Raw genomic sequence first — 17,524 nt, 5'->3', positions numbered from 1 at the left:
TTCCTCTTTGCATCATCAAATCTTCAATTATGTTCCACTATGCTTCTTCTTCTAATCCTCAACTTGACCTTATATTTATATCTTTCATATTGTCAAGTCAGCTTGAATACAACTTAGAATAATTAATATTAATCTTCTCAGTAAGTTAGAACCAACAAATAATTCAATTGAACTCAATATGCCAAAACAAGAAAATCCTTCTTTAGCTGAGCCTGCTTATTAGACACTAACTTAGAAATGATTTTTTTGTGTTAACCAAGTGAACTCGGTTAGCATTTCATATTCACAAAGTTCCTTTGGTAATTGAGTGAGCTCGGTTAACACTGGTTGCATCCAACATTTCCTTCATTAATTGAGTGAGCTTGGTTAACACTCAACTTTCGCAAACTTTCCTTTGATGCCTAAGTTAACTTGGTAGACACTGTCTTCTAAACTCAAAAAACTCTGGAATGCTTGGCAAACACAAAAAATAGTATTCAATGCCTGAGTGAGCTCGGTATACACTGACTAGCAATGATATGACATTTTGTGTAACATCAAAGACAATACACAATTAATCAATTGTATTCAATAGGGAAATGATGCTATAGCAGGCATGTTGCAGACGTATAGAATCTAGCTAATGCCCATTCAATGATGGCTATTATAATGGTAGTGGTAGTAGTAGCCCTTTTTTAGACCCATGGAATTGTGGGGGTAGGGGCTAGACTCTACATGCAGTATATATACATATGTATGTAGATATGATATATATATATATGCCTATATACATACATATGCAAATTTATATATACATATACATATTCATACATATACATATGTTTATATATATATATATATATATATATTCCCATGTATACTCAGATAAAAATCTAATACATATACATATGTATATGTCTGAATATATATATATATACATATGCATATGTATGTATCTATGATATATATATGTATATACATATGCATACGTATATACATATCTATCATATATACATACATACATATATATGATATATATATATATATATGTATAGATACATACATACATATGTATATGTATATACATATATATCATATATACATACATATATATATCATATATAGATACATATGCATATGTGTATATATACATATACATATTCAGACATATACATATGTATATGTATATATACATACATATATGTATCCCATGTATACTCAGATAAAAAAAAATATTTAGACTTTCAATCATAAAACTAAAATTGTAGTAAAGAAGTAAATAAAATATCATTAAACTAAACAAGAATGAAAGTCTCCAAATTCCCAATTTGGATAGTTGACTCCCCTAATTGGACTTCTAGGCTCAAGGTGCCTATATGAATCATGGTTTCATCTCTGAATCAATAGATAATATAGAGGCTTTTAGTACCTGTTCCTACACACACCTGCATCACCAACCAACTAACATGCACATCTACAAATAATATCATGATAATCATATTAGATAATAGTACAAGCATTAGATGGGTTAGAAGGGTTAGAAATTCATAAGTTTTATAATCCATATATGAAAGAATATAAAATATATCATAGGAATGTATCTCAAAACACATCATACAAAGTAACATCAAATCTCCTACCACAATCATAAAGCATAAGAGTAAATCTAGTATCTCATAGTAAGTCTAAAATCAAGTCGCTAGGGTGGCACTACACACATTTTCTCAAATTTGATGAGGCATCTATCAAGAGTAGCCCTTGCTTGAAGTCTTAAGTTGATCGAAAAGTGATGTGAACCTATGATTGGAAGTATTTCTCTAGACATGTTCCATGGTAATGTAGCCCAATTGCATACCAAGAAAAATCTATTAATTTTTTGTTGCAATGTTGGAGAAACCCCACCTCCTATTTGTCCAAGTGTAATGCCCAGTTTGAAAGTGAAGCTCAGACATATTGTTGTTGGTAACAAAATCTTGAAAATTTTGTTGTTTGGAGCTTTCCCAACCTTTTCCACCCAATTCATTTGTCAGAGACAGAAAAGAATTGAAATCACCACCCACTATCAAATGTCTATCCTAGAACTACCTTAAAGCTTGTAAAATTTGTGCCCAGAGAACCAACTAATCATTAAAATCTGTAGGACCATATAAATTAAGGAGGTCAAAGTTTCCATTCAATTATTTTGTGTCCACTCATACCAATTGCCAGTAATCACTTGAATTCAACATAATGATGTTTACCACATCCTGATTCCATAGCACACCTAACTCCCATGAGGTGCCTCACACACCAACAAAGGAGTACTACCAATTTCTAAAAAGATTTCCAAAACTACTGACACCTTAACCATTGAGTTTAGTTTATTGCACAAGGAAAATTGTAGGCCACATTTGATCAAGGGATCACTTGATCAACCAGACCTTGTCAAGGGCATTGTAGCTCCTAACATTTCATGAGATGGTTTACATTGTCTATGGGATAAGGATTTTAACTCCTTTCTCAACCTAATTTTGGTTATCCCCATGACACAGCTAATAGCTTCTAGCTTGGATTTAACATTTTTCTAACCTTCTTACCTTTGTCACCTTCTTTGTATTTTAGTTTCTATGAGGTAGTCTATTTGATGTGCCTTTTCTCTACCACTCCCATTTTTGAGTCTAGCCCTAAAGCATCATCCACTACCCATTCCTCATCTGAGAAGCCATCTCTAGTCTCACTATCACTTGCAAACTTATCTAGAATCAAAGCAAAAACATCTTCTAAGTTTCTTTCCAGTGGGATTTGAATATCTTTGAAAGTAGGAATAGTACTAGTCCTCTTGAATAGACTTGGGATGTCATCCTAGATCTTATTTGACATTGATCTTGTGCAAAATTTAACAAGGATTTGAAATTAGTACATTACTCCACCTCCATCTGAGCCCACCCTAGGTCAATTAGGTTTTCATGAGAGTCTAGCAATTCTAAACACTTGAGATTTTCCAAAGTAGTCCACTCGGGGTGGGGTATTCTTCTTGGGTCCCATGTCGGTTCCTGAGATTTCATGCAATCGAGTTTCAAGGCAACATTTTGAACCAAAAGACCAATGTCTAAGGACATCTAAAAAATTTCCTTGCTAATAGTCACATTTTCAAAATTTTGAAAATCCTAACAAGTGTTCCAAATCTCGTCACTTTGCCAATCATCTAAGCATGAGCTTGAGGAAGACTCCTGGTGACCTTGAATAAGAGACTTTACCATATGATTTAGGAATAGGGGATCCTCTATTTAGAGTGAGCCCTCTTTATGTATGATAAATTTTTGTAGGGTTTCACTTCCAAGCCTTTTAGCTCTCCTCGTGATCATCCTCAAACATTCATTAGCCAAATGTACATCTCCGTTACAATGTTCATAGGATTGAATGACATATTAAACTTCTATTGGTTGCACCTTGCCATGTGTAATAATCTCAATAAGTCTAGGAAGGGGATGTGTCACTAACCACAAAATACAAATCCTTGTATACATAGTAAAATCTTTAGATTTAACTACCTAATCCATCCTTACGTATGTACCCAGCTTATTCCCAATAAGAGTGTCTTTGTGCTAGGACTCATGTGGGAGATTATAAAGCCTTATCCAAATAGGGACCACAACCATGTCATCCATTTTGGGGATAAATTTTGGAGTCCAGTCTTTGAGGAGGAAACCTTTACCTTTTTTAAGTTAAGGTCTACGAGCAAAAATTTCAGCCTTAGCTAAGGGAAGATTATCTATGACTAGATAAAACCCATTTAGGAGAGTTTTTATTGTGTGTACCTTATCCATTGAGATCTCACCCAGCCTTTAATAAGTTTGAGCATAGACCAAGCTCCAATCTATTTTAGAAAAAAAGCCCTAGTTGTTAGCTCCACAATAGAGCATGTGTCATTCCAAATTTTCAATGAGAATTTTTGTCACTGTGGACTTGATGATGCTTGGGATTTGACTATAGTCTTCCCTAAGTCTTATTAGTGTCTTTGGTCTTCAAAACCTTTGTTCAATCTAAAACTAAAAGGTTTTTGTTGACACTAATTAGCAAAACCCTATTAAGGCCTCTGGTTAGTCTATCTTTAAGTTGCACTTCTTTGTATGGGTAAACTTGCATGTTGCTTGGGTAGCTCCTTGGATCCTGGAAAGACATTTGCTATTGAGACTAGGCTAGGGGTTTTGTGACTCATTGGTTCAAGGGACAAACCTTGTTATCAAAGCTATTATACCTCTAGTTTTCATGAGGAATGAAGGAGCTTCCAAGGAATTGATGAAGGGGCATGAATTATAGTCCCCAAAGGGTTTTTTTCTAAAAGGGTTTGTGGTAACCAAAAAAGAAAAGGGCTTCGGTTAACTGACGCAAAGGTTAAAGCGAGACTTGAATCAAGGTATGCATAGTACAATGAAAATAATTTAGAAAATGCAACATTTATTAGGGAGGTGCAAATAGTTCTAAAAATTTTTTTGTAGAGGCTTGACACTATATTTTGGTTTCACTTTTCATTTTATTGGCAGTGAGCCTTTTTATCAACAGTGGGTCTTTCTATATTTTAGGTATAATTGTTCAGATAGTTAGCCTATGAAAAAAACCATTTGTTGAGGTCGTTATCCTTTTTATAATAAATTGCCTATTTGGTGTCACCATAGTTAGTTTTTTAAATATATTTTATGGAAATTGGCTTCTCCATGATTTGTTGCAAATTGGGTTTTCCACGTTCAAATTTTGTTCATTGTGTTGGTGTACTTGTGATTTTAATGCTTATCTTTTTATGGTGTATTGTTGTGGTTTAATCAAAATATCTTACATATAAGTTTATGTATATTAAGTGTTTACTGAAAGTTCAAAAAAAATTGTTGGTTGTGTAGGAATAATTGATTCACCCCACTCTCAGCTATTCAACTTGTTCAATATCAATTGCTCTAATATTCTCCAAATCATTCCCAAATTTTGATATAGATCACCAAAAATTGAAGTATATCATTATTAGTGAATTCCTATGTGACTCTTACAATGAAGCCACTCAAAATCCTGTAGATTGTATCCCTTAATAATATCAAGAATGTCACTTGTGAGTGTTTATGTCCTCATAAACCAACAAGAAGAAACAATCTACTTCAAGAATAGCATAATCAATGATAAACATATTCAATATATCTAAATGAAAGCCCCAATCCTCCTTTTATAGATTTTTAGTTGTGCTTTTTTTGTTTTTCCACTATTTTTTTAGAATGCTTTTATCCTCTATTTTTCATAAATATTTTGTTGCCATTTTTTGGGAATGGTTTTTCACTTTCTTTCTTTTTTGAAAATGCATTATCACTATTTTAAAAATAATTTTCAATGTTTTTCTATCATTTAATAAGAATCCTTCCCTTTTTAATATGCCAATGCAACATTAGAAATTAAATGCCCACTCATTAAAATAAATCACCTTTGATTTAATATTTGGCCTCTATAATTTCATTAAATAAATAACATAATGATGAATGTAAAACTTTAAATTAATTTTACTATCCTATAACTTATATTTTTTAATAACTCAAACTATATTAAATATCATGATAAACATCAAACCCAACTCCAACAACTTGCTAAAAATAGTAAATAAACAAGAAGTCTAGTAGAGCTAGAGTCTCTAACTATTGTTTAACAAAAAGACGCTAAGATAATGTATATAAAATGATGTACATGTTAACCTAAATTGTATACTTAAAGTTGTATACTTCTTTAAAAAATCATAGCTTCAAAGGTCAAATAATTATAAATCTTAAGGGCATTAATTATTGACGCAGCACAAGGTAGGAGAATCCCTAAAGGAGATGTCCAAGCCCCTAGCTATAAAACAATGTAAGAAAAACACAACAACAAGAAGAAATAATGTAAGATCAGATACCAACGCACAATAATTTGTTCATAAATATAACTGATTACATGCAATATGCCTGATTGTAAGGCCTTCTGGGTTAGGGCCAAATAAAAAGTAGTTAATAGTTCTGCAAGATCCCTCAAGATCCAATCCAAACCCTACCTAGTCCAGATCCACACTCTGGTAGAAACCTCTAAGGAAGATCTCAACTTGTGCTCGCAAGCCCACCAAGCAATCTCCTTGTTTTCCAAGCCACAACTACTAGCTCTGCTCCAACTTCATCCAAGATCCAAGTGTAAACTACCTCACATTTGGCGCTCTATCCACACATTCACAACTCCATCACAATCTTGTTGTAAATTGCCTCAGATTCAGCACTTTGTCCACAGACTCAAGAAAAACTCGCTCTTTAGCTACCTCCTCTTCTACAAGATGGATGAATAATGACTAAAGACTTACCCATAACCCTTACTTATACCAATCTAAGCCACAAGTTGTCTCAAAACACAAATTAAATACAAATACATAAATTAAATGCCACAAGTCAGCTTGCAACAACAATTAAATGCCCAAAATTGATATCTGAGTAAAATTGTGATACCTCCTAGGTCCAAATGAATTAGAACTCATGCTTCAAACCATAGGTATAAATCTAGGTCCTCTTAAATCCCTAAAATTATCATTCTCTAACTCATTATGGAAAATTAGTTATATGGCTTGCATAATGCACCAAATTCCCAAGCAAGGTCGAGCTCCTCCCAAACCATGCTGAGCAACCAAAGCCCATGCCAGGTAACCAAAGACCATGCCAAGCTCCATTGAACATGTCAAGCTCCATAGAACATGCCGAGCTCCAAGACCATGCCAAGCTCCATAGAACATGTCGAGCTCCAAGACCATGCCGAGCTCCATAGAACATGCCAAGCTCCCAGAGCATGTCGAGCTCCTAGAGCATGTCAAGCACCAATTGTTCTTAGTCCAAGCACCCTCCAAAGCAACTACTAAGCCTCCTCCCATGAACTCCAAAGTAGTCACCAAGAAAACCCAAGATGCTCTTGCATCACGCTCCCTAGGTAAATAGAAAAGTGTGTCCCACACTTTGATGCCCAAAGAAAGAGTAACAACTACCTTCATCTTCACCAAAGGTTTCCACTCCAACAGGGACAAGAAAACCAATCTGCTCATCATCCACATCCACACCATTCTATCAAACACTAGAATCTCAACCAACCAATTAGCATGCTCACTCCCAGGAACAAACTGAACATAATGCTTCATCAACAAGCCCCCATTCACATTAGCAACTAGTGAATCCACACCAGCAACAACAAACCCCACATCAACAAAAAAAAACTCCAAATTAGTAGCAACATGTAGATCTCCATCAACACATGCCAAACTCACAACCCCAAGAATCTCATTGCTCACAATAAGATGCTCTACAAAACACAACTCATCTCTAGCAACAACCAAATCATCCACAACCAAGTGCTCTACAATTTCTATGTCAGATCCAACCAACTGATCATGAAAACCAACCTTCATCCCAACATCAACAAGGTCAAGAACAACCTCTAGCTGCTCTATAAGTTCTGTATTAGACTCCACAATCTGATCAACAAAACCAACCTCTTCCACCTCAACCTTGGTATGTCATCTTCTTTCATGAACAAGTCTCTTAACTTGCCAAACAACTCTCTTCTGGATCTGTAGACTCCAAGTCCACAAACATCTATGAAAATCCTTCCTCACCCCATCCTTAACTCAATTAGCCAAGCTAGCTTCAAATCAAGAAATCATCTCAAAAAACCTTCTCTCCACTATATCATAGAGATTCACAATCATCTCAGGGTCCAATCCTCTTGGAGCCATCTCCCAAGATCTTCGTAAACCCTTTGCAAAAAATCCTTCTCACGGTCCTTGTGACAACCTTGAATTGTTTTCAAGTTAGATCACAACTTGCCACCTCACATGAACAATTAGGAACCAAATCACATGTCTAAGATCATGGATCTATAATCTACAACTCTCTACAATCATGCCTCAACAAGATCAATCTTCCATCTTTGCATCCATCGATCCATTTGAAAGCCCTTCGCAATTGCAAGCCAGACCCATGATTTGCCACCCCATAACCAAGAGATCTAGGACTCCAGAAAGAAAATTCACCAATGGATCAAGATCAAATCAGATCTACTTCTCCGCAAAAGTCCTGGTGCAAACTACCACAACTTTGGTGATCTATCTACATGCTCAAGAAGAACCTTCACTCTGATACCATCTGATGTAGCGCAAGGTAGGAGTATCCCCAAAGGAGATGTCCTAGCCCCTAGAAAATAACCACACAATGGAAACACAACAACAAGAAGTAATACTGCAAGATCTGATACCAACTCATAATAATTTGTTCATAAATATAACTGATTACATGCAATATGCCTAGCTACAAGGCCTTCCGAGTTAGGGACAAATTCAAAGCAAGTAATAGTTTTACAAGATCCCTCAAGATCCAATCCAAACCCTAGCTAGTCCAGATCCACACTCTGGTAGAAACCTCCAAGGAACATCTCAACTTGTGCTCACAAGCCCACCAAGCAATCTCCTTGTTTTCCAAGTCACAGCTACTAGCTCTGCTCCAACTTCATCCAAGATCCAAGTGTAAACTACCTCACATTCGATGCTTTATCCACACATTCACAACTCCATCATAATCCTGCTATAAATTGCCTCACATTCGGCACCCTGTCCACAAACTCAGGAAAAACTCGTTCTTCAGCTACCTCCTCTTCTCCAAGATGGATGAATAATGACTAAAGACTTCCCCAAAACCCTTAATTATACCAATCTAAGCCACAAGTCAGCCCAAAACACAAATTAAATACAAATACATAAATTAAATGCCATAAGTCAGCTTGTAACAACAATTAAATGGCCAAAATTGATATCCGAGTAAAATCATGATATCTCCTAGCTCTGAATGAATTAGAACTCATGCGTTGAACGATACGTAGAAATCTAGGTCCTCTTCAATCCATAAAATTTTTATTTTCTAACTCATTATGAAAAATTAGTTATACAACTTGCATCAAGCACCAAATTCCCAAGCAAGGTTGAGCTCCTCCTAGACCATGCCGAGCAACCAAAGACCATGTCGAGTAACCAAAGACCATGTTGAGCTCAATAGAACATGCCAAGCTCCAAGACCATGCCAAGCTCCATAGAACATGTCGAGCTCCAAGACCATGCCGAGCTCCATAGAACATGCTAAGCTCCAAGACCATGCCAAGCTCCATATAACATGCTGAGCTCCAAGACCATGTCGAGCTCCATAGAACATGTCGAACTCCCAAAGCATGCCGAGCTCCCAGAGCATGCCGAGCACCAGTCCTTCTTAGTCCAAGCACCCTCCAAAGAAACTATTGAGCCTCCCCCCATGAATTCCAAAGTAGTCACCAAGCAAACCCAAGATGCTCCTGCATCAATTATAACCATAAAAGAATATAAGAGAATTTCAAAAAATAGTTTTACAAATTATTGTAAGAATGATTTAAAAATATAAGATCACTTAAGAATAAAAAATGTCATAATTTCTTCACAAACTGATATTGAAAAAAAAATTAACATATGAAGAAGGAAAATAATACAATTACATTTTAAAATTATTTATTTTGATTGTTAAGTAATAAATAATTTGTAGTTTTTTTAAGAAATTAAATATATCATTTATGAATCAAATAAATTCAAACCCTAAAACTTTATGAAATTAATGTCTCAACAATGTAAAATGAAATTGAAAATTAACTAAACAAAATAAAATGTAAAATGAAATTGAAAATTAACTAAACAAAATAAAATGTAAAGTAAAGTCAAACAAAAGTTAAATTAAAAATAATTGTTCAAGCTATTTTTTTTTTCTTAGTTAATGATTAAATTTTCTTTAATATTTGTTTATAGCATAATTTGAATTTTTTTTAATATCTTAATTTTTAAAGATTATTATCATTTCTCCAATTCAAATAATAGTAAGAAAAATAATAAGGTAACCATGAATGAGAAGATTCTAATTACTTTGAAATTCTAAATTAGAAAACATCATTGAGAAAACTTAAAACAACAATCATAAAAATAAAAATGCAATGAACAATATTTACTTTTTAGTAAATATATCAATTCAATTTTAATCAGAAGAAAGTTTAAAAAATCAAAAGAACGCCTTTCAATTGTAGTGAATAATTTTCTTATTTAAGGTAAAAAATTGCTCAAATTTTTGAATCCATGGATATCTACCATAATATTCTTTTCATTTTATTCAATAAAAAAAAAACTAAGAGGCCAATTTATTGAAGTAATATTGTATAAGCCCTATTATATGTGTCATTGATATTTGTTTATTTGTAGTTTCTTCTAAACTGATCCCATCATATATGATAGACAAGACAGGTCATATAAGGAAAATTATGAATTTGTTCAAAATAAATTTATCACCGTGCAGAGGTTGTTCTAGGAATGTAAATTATTTATTGACATATATTAAAGTGCCAAAACAAACCTTAGAGTGGTATTCACAAAACAACAGTGATAACAAGGGAATTAGAGTGCTCTTAATGAATAAATCCTTAGGAGGAGGTTGGACCTTCAATGGTGGAGAGGCATGCTTTTGCAACCAATTCCTCTTTTCAACAGCTTCCATGGGCATTACATTCCTGCTCCTTATTTCAGCCCTCTTTCTTCTCTCTCAGAGAATTGGGTATTTAAAGAATTTGATCTCCTTGTGTGTATTTGAGACAAATTTGAATTTGTGTTGTACAATCGTGTGTACAACAATGATACAAACAGATAAGATTATTATATTATTGTGGACAAGAAATAAATAATTGATTGCCTATGACTCCACATCATCTCATGGCCAAGCTTTAGGTTCACCACTTGGAAAGAAAGTGTGTCCATCAGTGCTCCAACTTTGAAGGTCCAGCCTCCTCTAAATTTGTTCGTTAAGAGCACTCTGATTCCCCATTATCACCGTTCATAAAATCATGTGGTTCATTACATAAGACATTTTAATAATGGGTCAACACTAAAGGGATCTACCATAGATTGGCATCACTAGGGAGTGTGAATGACATGTTTTTTGCTTCGACAGACCTTTGCCTCTTAGGGTTTGTTGTTGAAAACAAATGGTGAACATTCAAACTGCTACAATTTGGATCAGGGAAAGTAGATTTTGTGTCCTCCCATTCGTGGGAAAATAAAGAAAAAGTTCTCCCCACACGGGTTTGATAAAATTGGTCAATGAGAGTTTTTGTTGGTTTAATGAAGAGATCTGAAGGGTCTTAAGTTTTCAAGAGCCAAGTTCTGTTAGTTTCTCTGTCAATTCTATGTTTATCATGGCAGGTATCTCCAATTTGGAATCATTTCTCTTGAGCTCACTGAGGTAGGTTTTAGTTTCAATGGTGTGGTTTGGTATTGACGAATTCCAAGATCCAGATGTTTCTAAAAGTTTCTTGAGGAGTTGCAGAATCTAGAGTTTTCAAAAAGTTTCTTGAGGAATTGCAGAATCCAGAGGTTTCCAAAACTTTCCACCACTTTTCGTAGACTATAATACATATTATTGCTAATCTTTATAATTAAAAAATAAATGAAGCCCCAGGAAAATTAAAACCAACCAATGAGAAAAGAGAAATTATGAATTGAAAATTAATTTAAAAATAAATCCGCCCTAAAACTTAGGAAATGAAATAATATTGATTATTAAAGTTAATTAAAAGGAGCAACTGGGAACATTAGTTCTCTGCCTATATATAGTTAGGGACTAATAAGAAATTATTTGAATATGAGTTAGAAAAGGATGTTATGCTCCTTATACCCATCTAAACATGAAACTACTTTTGTCAACCCTTCTAAAATTCCCTAAATCCATTCATTTGCTTGTGTGAATCTCATAAATAGGCTAGCAATCTCTCCATGCTAGAATAGTTTAAGAAGACAACATCACATCCACATATATTTTATTTATTTTTATTTCTATATTTAGTCCTTTTCCTACTCAAGTCACTAAATAAACTCTTCAAAAAAATAACTACCATTGTTATAGTGAAATGTTTATTTCTATCCTCAAAAATATCACTTAACAAAGTGCTCTTTTACTCCACTTTTTTTATGTTGCAAAAAATACACACCCTTTATTTCTATGAACCTTTTCATCTAGTATCAAATTTCCAAGTTAAATATTAATATTAAATAAATGATTAGTAATTACAGATCAAGGAGAAGTTTGACCTCATGATCTTGAACTTATGTTCATAAGAAAGCTCTTGCAAATCAAACTGCACCCTAGCCCTTATAAATTATGGTATCTAAACATATTACAACAATATTCTTCATGTATTCAAAGTATAATATCCTCATAAAGTAACAAAATTCATTTTTGTTTCTTTTTCTTTAATTTTTCATGAATTCTAGGAAGTTATGGCAAATTGACTTGCAAATAAGGAGGTTGTGGTTGACTCACTGCTTACCTAGATGTGTGAAGTGGAATTGGAAAACTATGTGAAATCCCTTCTAAATCATGATAGGATCAATAAAAAATGTTGTTAATATATCCACCAATTCCAATTTTTTGAAGGTATAATGACTTTATTATGGGAAGCAAAGGTAGTTGTTTGATGAACCAACCAGAATTTCATGAGGGCAAGTGTTCATATGATTTACGGGTCTTGTCCTTATGTGGGTAATGAATTGTAGTTTTTGGGATCCCCTTCTATTCTCTTAAGTTTGTAGAGGTCCATTATGGGAATCATGGATAATGATAGAAAGAGAGTGGAACCATTAGCTTGTATTGACTAGAAGACAATCCTATTGTATGACATCTCCTTAGTAGATACAATGTTACAAATTCTATGCAAAGACTACATGGCAGGAACCCTACAACTACCAAATTATTTAAAAAGGAGTGGCATTACCATCTATGGGAAATTGATAAAAGTGAATGTTAAGGCTCTTTTAGAGATTAATGCCCTTCATTTTGTAGGGATGAACTTTTACAAAGACATGAAGCTCATTGACTTGATTGTGAGAAGGTTTACTAAAGAGGATGGAAAGAGGAAACAAGATTTTCAAGGTAAAAAAGACCTATTATGTGCTTAAGAAAATTAAGCTAGTTTAGAGGCAAGTGCTCAAGGCAATAATGCAGTATGCTACCCTCGATGGAATATTTACAAGGGTGTACAAGTATCACTTTGTGCTATTGAATCATTTTAGGCATGCTAAGAAGGTATCTTTCCCATTCCATTTTCTTTCTCCAAAGAATACTAGTATTCATGATTTTAGGGATATTATTTGGGGTAGCTTGATCTTTTATGAGTGTCTCTTACTTTTAATTTATGAATATTATAATGTTATCTTTATTGAGAATCATACTCTTGGCAACTCTAGTTGAAAGGAGGAGTTGTCTAGTAGTGTAGAAGAGGAAAAGGAGACATGGGACACTAATATATTGAGCTTTACCCTCCTTTGAAAATAGAAAATTGAATTGGTAGCTCACATATTAAATGTTAGTAAGGACAAGGGTAAATATTTTGTCCCTTCACCTTCATTGGTTTCTAAAAAGGCTAGTAAATTTAATCCTACTAATAGTTAGGATAAGAATATGTCCATTGATTCTGTTGCCTTTTCCTGATAATTGAGATGATCTCATTTCTCCTTCTATTTTAAAGGAATCTTTAAATTAATGTGGAGGATACTTGGGAAGTCAATAATCTTAGAGAGGTGGGTTGTCTATACAAAGAGCTAACCATTAACATTATAGAAACTAGAAGGAAAGGGGTGATATACTTTTATCATCATATCAGATGGTTGTTCCATGAAATTTAGGACATCAACATAAAAAAAACATTCCCTTACCAACAAATTTGAAGTTCTTAAGACCTCTTGGATGGTTAAGGACAACATGGGGTGAGACTGCTAAGGATTTATGTACTAATAATGAGAAGAATTCTCTTGTTGAGAGCCTATTTGAATATGTGAAAGATGTGGATTCCCTAGGGGAGGAATATAAAAAGAAAATATGGAAAATGGAAACCAAGGTGAACAACCTTGAGAGTATTCTAAATAATATTGGGGAACAAAATGATAAAATCCCCATGGATTATATAGAACATCTAAAGATCTTAGTGGGGAAGTTGGCACAAAGGAATAAAGACAATGCTATTGTGGACATTGATGGGGACAAGGAAATTGATCCTAATTTGGTTATTGACCCTAGAAAAATAGCTCATTTCAACACAAATAAAAAGGCACAAAATACTAATTAAGAGATTGAAGATGTAAAGAGTGTTATGACCAACATGGTCCAATTGAAATTGGAGGAAGTTGAGCTTCTCAAAAACTTTGTTTAAGTTTGTTTTTGTTAGTATTACTTTTGTGTCCTTTTTTTTGGTTTCAATATTTGCACCATTACAGAGTAGCAATTTGTTTGGCTTCAACATTTGCACTATCCTAGTCAATCAACTATTTGAATCCATTGATTGCGCACCTAGAATTATAGATGTGTAACTTTATCACTTGTAACTAACTCACAAACACTAAAAATGAGCAATCTAGTTACTCAAATATTCAACCAATGATATTTTAATTTTTAAAATCAGCTTACATATGTTTCTTTACTTGACATAACTTGTTGGAAATAAAATAGATGTATAGCATGAGATAATAACTTATAAAGTTAAATGGAAAGAAACTATTTTAAGAACATCACCTCACCATTATGCTTATGTTAGAAACCCATTGTAGGAGAAAACTTACATAAGTAAATTTAATAACTATATTTCAAACTCTACAATCGCTTGTTCCCATGAAAAGATACGACTAAGTAAAATATGAATGCTACAGACCCAAGCTCAATCTTTTGTTGTAAACTTATTTGGTTTCCACATTCCAAAAATTGCATACCACTTATTGGGGGAATTTTTTTTTATGTATTGATATGACACAATTATAGTAACATAGATGAGTAGTATATTTGAAGCCCAGGAAAAAGACTTGTTTAAAAGGTTGTTTGCAACTTTTGGAAACTAACTAGTTATTGCATTAGATTTATCTCAAGCAATTATTTACATACCCCATTGTAGTTGGTAATATAATGTACATGATATGATGTCTCATGGAAGCATCCACCTACACTTGTCATAATAATAATTGCAAAACCTTCTTGGTATAAATAAAACATCATTAACATGGACCTCCTTTTCTATGATAAAAATGTTAATATATCCCAAATGTGATTTCATATTAATTATTATTCTATTTTCTTTGAACTTGCAGATCATGTCAGTTCTCTTTGTTGGAATTCCAATGACCTATGCATAGTATAATTATGTAAGAAAAATGATGTTAGAATTGACAATCTTCATGATAATGCAGGAGGTGACCCTAATTCAATATCAAAGATCAATAGTGGCCTTTCTCAGGTGATTTTTCTACTATTATCATGCACACACACCCAAACTTACATACACACACATACAATACTTTTGAGGAAGCAAGTCAAGGATAATTAAAACCTTAATCCATAAGCATTAACAATAGGCAGAGTTGAAAAACATAATTTTCAGCACATCTTTGCATATTTGTTAAGAGATATTTATAGCTTTTTTAAGTTATAGATTGTGGTGGACATCATAATTCTGACTCCTATAGGTGAGGGATGCCCACAACAAGAAAGAAAATCAAAACAACTAAAAAACTAAAAGACTTCTAATCATAATAGTTAAGAACTCACCTATTAGATCTCCATCTTTGAGTTTCCACCACCGATAAGTTTCTAAATTTCCTTAACATCTAAAATATTTACCTATACATATAAGAGTTGACCAGAGAAGGTATGTGTGAAGGTGGTGATCATACAATATATGTCAAAGCATTAATGGGAGATGACCTATCCACAAATACACTAGAGTGATATCCAAATCTTACTAAATCATCACTAGTACATTTGGACCTGGGTCAAACTCCCAACAATGCTTTGGTAAAGATGCATGCTTGTCACATGTGAATATACATTCTTTGAGAAAATATTATATACATATATAGGTGAAAATTTTATATGTTGAGGAAATTCATAAATTTATTGGTGGTGGGAGCTCAAAGATGGAGATCTAATAGGATAGTTCATAGTTGTTTTGATCATAAGTCTTCTAGTGATTTAGTTGTTTTAATTTTCTTACTCGTTGAGGGCACCCCTCACCTATAGAAATCACAACTCTAACATCTACAATGGCTTATAACCTAAAAAATCTATGGATCTCTAATAGAAATGCAAACATGTGTTGGAAATTATATTTTTTTAGCTTTGTGTGTTGTCCATGAATATGAATTATGGTTTTATTGCCCCTGACTTGCTTCCTTAAAAGTACCACACCTAGGTCATTAGAATTTTAACAATAGCATAATAATTTTTGACAAGTTAACCTATGAGGATGTCATGGCCATAATGATGCTATTATTTTTTATTCAATGACAAAATAACCCAATAATTATCCTAAATTTTTTCTTTGGCATGTTATTTTCTGACAGTTAGGGTGTCAACATTGTGATGAAGCAAAGTTTTTGATGATTTCTTCTCAATGTGAGATGTCTGATGGTTGTAGCCACCATTAAAAATTTTAGTTTAGCAATGGTCATTTTTGTCAAATTATCGACAATATGTCATCATTTGGTCTAACAAATTGATGTCAAAAATCAATGACAAATGTAGTAATGTGAATGTGGTAGGAGGATTAAATATTTGATAAATGAAGAGGTGGAGAATTTATCTCTAATGAGTTAGAAATATATAGTGAAATGTATGGAATTAAGAGACATTTATTGATAGCTCAAAAACCACATAAGAATCGCACTTTGGAAAGGATGAAGAGAACAATTTAGGAAGCAACAAGGATAATTATGAAAGAGTCTAATATTTCACATGTTTATTGAAATGAAGCTATACACACTATTATGTACACCTTGAATAGATTTATGTATTGAATATATTGTAAAATATCTTTAAAATTTTGGCATTGAAGAGGAATGACTATTACATACTTCAAATAGTTGGAAGAAAATGTTATATCGAAAGTAATGAAGACAATCTGGGCAAATTGGACAATAGTGTTTGCATAATTGATTTACAAGTTGTCGACAAAGAAAGGAACCTATGGATTGCATGTTCATTAGTTATATTGTTTGTTATTGACGTGAAATATTTTCCATATTATTTTAACTTGTTACCATATCTTTAGCAAGTTTATTATACAAGGAAGAGGAAAAGGGCATCGAGAAAGAATAGTAAAAGGAAACTTATCGGGTAACAATTAGAATAAATAATGGAAGAAATGTTAGTGATGGAATAGCCTATCAGACAATCAGAGGTGAAGGACTTATCATAATACTAAATATCTTATTAGAGTAGCAATAAAAAGTCAAGTCAGCATTAAGGTAAGGAAGATTGTTTGAGAAGTATCTACATGAAAGGTTAATAGGATGATATTGTGATCATTGGATCTAGGTTTAGGGTCTTTAGGATTTGTGATATACTTAAGGGAAAGGAAGAAGACAAGTTGTGGGGTAACATGATTGGAAAAAATAAAGCAAAGTAGAGGCTATAGATAGAGCTATTTGAGCGGAGGAGAAGTA

The sequence above is a fragment of the Cupressus sempervirens genome, chromosome 3 (genome assembly GCF_028749045.1).
Source record: "Cupressus sempervirens isolate cs-2001-9-10 chromosome 3, ASM2874904v1, whole genome shotgun sequence".
Lineage (NCBI taxonomy): Eukaryota > Viridiplantae > Streptophyta > Pinopsida > Cupressales > Cupressaceae > Cupressus > Cupressus sempervirens.
This window is presented reverse-complemented; position numbering follows the sequence as displayed.